This window comes from Rhinolophus sinicus, linkage group LG03 (assembly GCF_036562045.2).
Source record: "Rhinolophus sinicus isolate RSC01 linkage group LG03, ASM3656204v1, whole genome shotgun sequence".
In the NCBI taxonomy this organism is placed as follows: Eukaryota; Metazoa; Chordata; class Mammalia; order Chiroptera; family Rhinolophidae; genus Rhinolophus; species Rhinolophus sinicus.
In genome coordinates this window covers 15,531,139-15,537,138 of record NC_133753.1, presented here as the reverse complement: position 1 = coordinate 15,537,138, position 6,000 = coordinate 15,531,139, and the positions used below count along the sequence as shown (strand labels likewise).

The 6,000-nt window shown below is 53.2% G+C and overlaps 1 protein-coding gene across 3 annotated transcripts in view; it reads left to right on the top strand.

The window, feature by feature from the left end:
* The first annotated feature begins 2,122 nt into the window (after positions 1-2,122).
* The window catches only part of FLRT2 (fibronectin leucine rich transmembrane protein 2), a 99,824-nt gene continuing 95,946 nt past the window's right edge, over positions 2,123-6,000 (top strand). For 2 of the 3 annotated variants that reach the window (XM_019731118.2, XM_019731120.2), the window contains exon 1: positions 2,123-2,561. The gene's annotated coding sequence lies outside the window, so the exon portion shown is untranslated. Of the gene's footprint in view, positions 2,562-5,795; positions 5,898-6,000 lie in introns of those variants that run through there. The other variant, XM_019731121.2, reaches the window with a different exon arrangement.

The window sequence follows — 6,000 nt, the reverse complement described above, 5'->3', positions numbered from 1 at the left end:
GATTTGAAAGGGAAGTCAAATTTCAATTGAAGTGAAAACCCCATTGAGGACTGAAGGCCTAAACATAACTAATGAGCTGACTTTCTGTTTTTCGAAGCTCACAGATTTTTTTTTTTTTTGTCTCTATACTTCCCTATCCTTATGGATAAGTGATAATTTCTCAATGAAAATAACCTTAGTATCACAGTTTTGTGAGTCTGAAAAATTATCATACTCTGGAGCCCTCGAACCACATTTGCTATTCCTTTGCTTCCTCTGGCCCCGTCATCACGTATTTCTAAAGCTGACTCATAGATCATGCGGATAAGAAATTTGTTACAGAGATTATGTTCCTACATTTGGTGTGATATTGTTCCATACTTCACTTTCCTCATCCAGATTACAGTAATCGCACCAACATTCTCACAGAGGGAGCACAGCCACATGATACTGTTTTCTTATAATTTGGAAACAGCACTAATAAAATACAAATTTTGTACATCTGCAACCATCCCCTCTTCCTTTTTCAGTCTTATTCATTTTCCAGGAGCATAAATCAGAAAGTTAAACCTGTACAAGGTTCTGTTTTGCCTTTAATCAAAAATGGATTCTTAAAGATAAAATAATATACTGTTATCTTAGATCAAGGTATCAAAGACATCATGTGCATACTTATGTAACTGACACACACAGGAAGATGGATGTTTAAAAGCAGGTAGATGAGTATTTGTCCCCAAATGTGGTCTTTCGCGTTGGTTCTGCAGCCTGACAAGCTATCCCTATGCTTTGCTGCCCCCTTGGCACACTAGAAGGATTTACAGCGGAATTCTGCACCCGGCGGCTGGAAACAGCTTTCCCACCCACCGCCTCTGCGAGCTGGCCTGGCTGGGGAGGCTTTTGAAATGGCTATTGCAGATTCTCACTGACTGGGGTACGTTGCAGAGAGAGAGATTAGGACATCTTTCTGGTGGAGAAACACGTTTTCTCTTTTTAAAATAACTCAGTTTCCGCAAGATCCACGTGTTACCCTCTGAATCATTATTAAAGACTCGGCATTTTTCTTTCTTTCGAGAAAGAACGGGTCGGTTGAAGGTGTCTGAGTTGGCGCTCGGGGCGACGACGCTCTGGCTCATCTGGGTATGACGGTGATAGCAGAAGCATTCTGCTGTCAGTTTTCTCTTTTCTAAACTTACATCCGCGTCCACGAAAAGACTCGTCTCCAACTCCAGTTAACTTCTTGGGAGTCCAGAGCACTTAAACGAAGCTGCTACAAAATGCAAAGCATCTGGGTGACCGAGGCGGACGCTGCTGTATTGTTTGTTTTGTTGTTGTTGTTGTTTTGTTTTGTTTTTCCTTTAACCGCTCCCAAAGGAGCCGGGGAAATAATGCCAATCAAAATCTAGGCGCATAAAGCTGGCCTGCTGCTTCCAATGTTGAAACTCGTATATTTTCTGCATCGTCATTCCTGTTTGTAGTTCTCCTGTTTATACCATTCTAAGGCTCTGTGCCCCCCTCCATCCCCACCTTTCCATCTCTCTAGTCACATCGCCGACTCCCTCAAACCCGACCCCTCTCCATTTTCCCGTGTTTTAGTCTTATTTGAATACGTGGTCATTTGGCTTATGCGGGCACTGGATGCACGGGTGGGAGGCAGTTTTCCTTGCTATTTCATTTAAATGTGGCGTGGGTAGGTGGGTTCCTTACACAGTTCGTCTCGCACACGCAAAACAGTTAAAAGCTCGAGTTAGAACAAGCAGAGAGTTCCACATATTCAAAGAGCCGCTAGGAAAGGAAATGATACGAGGGACAGGAAGGGGGGAAGAAATAAAGGAATAAAACCCAACTTCCCTGGCAACTTCAACAAATCTGGTAACCGGAGGCAAAAAATAGATTCCGAGGGCTGGGTCTGGTCCGGATGAAATGCTAGGGCTCCTTCCCATGTCGGAGTCTGGCGCTGGAAGCCTGCCACTGGCGTCTTGCCACGCGAGTGCCCCCAGATAGCAACACACCCACTGGAAACGCACGTGAACAAAGCTCTTGCCCCCGGAGCCGCCGCCTGCGGTTTCCTAGTCGATTCCAGCTTCTCCAGGGAGTGTAAGGCGCACACAGGGTTAAATTAATTCCCTCCCCTGTAGGAGGGAGATGAGGGGGAGGGGGAAAGTAGCTTGCAGTCTCCAGCAGGGTACCTTGTAGTTAGTTGTACGTTCGAAACCTGTCGCCGTCACTCGCAATTTTGGCATCTTCCATTGTCACCACAGAGGAACCAGCTCTGGGAGAGAACATCAGTAGCTGCAATCTCGGCGCTGAGGCGTTGAGCAGCGACCGCGCAGGGTGCGTCTCTGGCCCTAGGTCCTGGTAGTCAAGCAGCGGCGAGGCGGCTGCTCCAGGGCTGCCGCCGTGTCCACCCAGCTCCGGGACCAAGTTGGCAGTTCTCAACGATGGGCAGGAGGGACCTCGGCGGCGACCCCTAAAACAATACCATGCCCCGGGATCCCCGCTGCTGTCGCGCCAGCTTCTTCCCTTTCCACCTCCCTGACCCTGTCGGATTTGGATGAGCCCATTGCAAGGAGACGCGCCGCCAGGTAAAAGGGCTGTGGTGCCAGGTGGAGTTTTCAGTAGCTGCCGGGGCTGCCACTACGCTAGCACCACGCGGTTTCTCTCTTTCTTTCCTTTCTTTTTTTTGTGTGTGTGGTGGGGGTGGTTGTTAACCAGCAGGGGTAATCATCGGGTGGGTGGGATGTTTTAGTCTTTATCTTTCATCCAGAGAGAAAATAAGCTGCTTAACTCTCCCCCGACTTTAGAGAGGTCTATTAGCAGGTCGAATACACTTCCTCTAAGGAGTTTTGTAACTGAGCTCTGAGTCAAAACGCAAATTTGCTAGCCTGCTGGAAGCATCACCCTAAATTAAGTTTCTAGAGCCACTAAACTTGCCGGAATCCAGCCTCTCACATCCCAAGAATGAATGTGAACGTTCCTACGTCCCCACCCTGAGCCCGCTCCATCTGCTGTTAATATCACCAGCGTTATTATCGAGAGCAAGCGTCTAAAGCCACCAGCACGCCCCCTGCCCGCAATCCGGGATCGATTAGTGGCTAAGAAGATGCGGGGGATGCTAATTCGTTTTCCTTCGAGTTAGGGAGGGGATTACTTTCTCCCAAACCAAGTCTTTCTCCAGCCCGTCTGGTCATCAGTGGCCAGGCACTGAGCTAGGACCAGCGCGTCCTCTCCGCGCGCCATCGGGGGCGGTGAGGACACGGGCAGCCCACTAAGCTGAACACCGATTGAGTTCCCTGCGCCGCCTGCGTGGGACGCGGGGAGGGGGTGGTTAACACCTCTGGGCGCTGAGTGCAGGGGGGCAAGGTGACAGTGAGGAGGGCGGGAGCAGAGCCTCTCTAGCTGCCAATTCGTCCCTGCGCGGGCTGGGAGCCGGCAGTACAGATCCCTCCATCGCGCTCACCGGTTCTAGCTAGTTCCCCTCGGTTTCAGCCGGCACGGTCACTTCTCGTTTGTAACCCCGGGGCAAGATCAAGGTTGAAGTCTGGGCACTAACCAGGGAAAGGAAGTATCGGGAAAGGGGGTTATTGGGGCGGGCTGGACCCACACTTGATGCCCGGGAAACTCCCGGAGCGTGTGAGGCTCTCGCTGGCGGCAGCTGCTGGTGGAGGCGGAGGCCACCGCTGCTGTCGTCGCTGGTGTTTTGCTCCTGGAACCTCTTAGCAAGATGGCACTCACTGTCCTAGTCCAATTAACTCCCCCAGCCATGTGCCCCACCCTCCGGATATTACTCACACACTGAGTTTGGGGAGAAGCTGGCTATGTATATGTCAGTCAAAGCATTTTCTTAGCCATCTTTGCCTTATGCATTATTTGCCTGGGTCGTGTGTGCCAGCGTGCCTCTCCGGTGTGCGTCTGGGTGGATCTGTGCGTGGCTTGTGCCTGGGAGGCAAATCGGGCGTTTTTCCAAGTCGTTTTAACACGATTTAAGCGCTCAAGTGCGTGGAGGCGATAGACCTAACAGGGATGCGAAGGAAATGAAAACAATTGGGAAAGTGGTGCCAAGTGACTCAGGCTTTGAACTGAGGACCCAGAAATCATCCCTAGCCGGCTGGTTGTGGCCACCGCCCCTGCCCAACTCTTCTGCTGCGCTATCCGAACGGATCCTTCGGGAGTTTGTCCTGTGCTAGTTTCAAGCTCGTGGGTACTTTTGGCCTGGCCCCACCAACGGCGCGTCTCTGCACAGCCCAGCACTTGGCGCGAGCTCGCTCTCCCTCTTCTGTTCAGATTCGGCCTCTGTACAGACTAGTTAGAACATGACAGCAACTTACTGGAGGCAGGAGCTGCGGCAATGAAATTAGAGGAGAAAACAAGACACCCCCTCCAAAGAGACGTGCACCTGGTTTTCTTACATTACTTTTTCACTGTTGCAAAGAGATTGGGAATTGGAAATGTTGCCTGTATTTAAATCAGGCTTCTTTAGCTGTCAAGCCCGTTTCCTAAATCTGTGAGGCTGAATTTGGTTGTCCGTTGTAATATTTGGGGAAAGTGAACAACGCTCTTTCCGGAGGCCAGCGTGAAGGGAGAAAAAAATGGGGTGTTTAAAATAATCATATTCAATTTTGGATTATATTCCCAAGTAGAGTTATTTAAGAAGGTCCGGGATCAGGGAACTAATGATGGGGTGGGGGGCAAACCACCAACTTTACTTGCATTTGAAATAACGCCATCTTGGTTGAGAGACTTGTAATATTTTTACCCTCTATTCTCACGCTTCGATCATGTCTTAGTATCTAAGTAATAGATATTGGAAGTACAACACCAAGTGGGAAGGAGGTAAATCGGCTTTCAGTGTTCAGATGGTGGCATTATCCCTAAGAGTTGGGGGGTGGGTGAGATGGTGCAGGGTAAAGAGAGAAGAGGCGGCATGCACAGTCTCGATGTCATCCGCGGTGTCAGCCCCGCGCTTGGCAACTCTCTTCAGGGAGGACAGGGTTAAGAGCCGAGTCTGACTTGGCCTCTTGGAAAGCTTTGGGTTGCGGCCGCGCCTCCCAAGCATTCTTTAAACCAGAAATGTGGGAGGGACTCCGAGAGGGAGGGAGTAAGCGAGGGAGGGAGAGAAAGAGGGCTAGAAGTGGGGAGCGCGCCAGAGCGCGAGGGACTGGGGGAGAGGAGGAGCGCGGGAGCCGCGGAGGCGATCCCGCGAATTCATTACTGTAAACATCTCCCGGGGGTGTCAGGAGGGTGGGGGTGGGGGCCGCGGCGCCTACATTAGCCGGGCCGCGTCGCATCCAGGCAGCAGTGAGGTCTGAGAAACCTCCCGACCCACGCGGAGCCGGTGCAGCACTCAAGCGAGCCCCGCGCAGCGCCACGCGCAGGGCTCTGCGAGGTGGGCACCCGGGCGTCCGAGGCGCGCTCGCCCGGCTCTCCAGACGCCCCCCGGGGTCCTCTGTCTCCGAGGAGCCCCGGCGCCGCGGGGCCTCTTTCCGCCGCCTTCCTCGCTCGCCCGCCTTTCGGGACTCGTTGGCGTGACCGAGGCGGAGAGGGGGAGGCAGAGGAGGAGGGGAGGGGGCCGCGGCGGCCGGAGCCGAGAGAAAGTGGCATGCTCGAGTCCTGGAGGCGTAGGTGGCGGAGGACTGGGGAAGACGATGCCGCGACTCCGTAGGGGAGAAAGGCGAGAGCGAGAGAGGCTAGCGGGGCGCCCGGGCATCGGCCGGCTACGGGGAGGCGCGCGCCGCTCTGAGCCTTCGGCCTCTGCACCCTCGCGCCCCGACGCAGCGGGCGAAAGGGCCGGGCTCCGGCAGCACCCACCGTCGCCGCCCCCGCCACCTGGAGGACCAAGCAAAAGTTTGGATTTGGGGGAGGACGCGGCGCTGACCGGGATTATTACCAAGGCTGGAAGGAGACCTCGAGAACCTTCGCAGGTAACAGGCACCCCCAACCTTCTTCTTCTAGCCTCTCCGCTGGGCTTCTGCTCCCTCCCAGCGCCTTTCCTGACTCTCTCCAGTTCTGGCTGAAAGTGAGAGG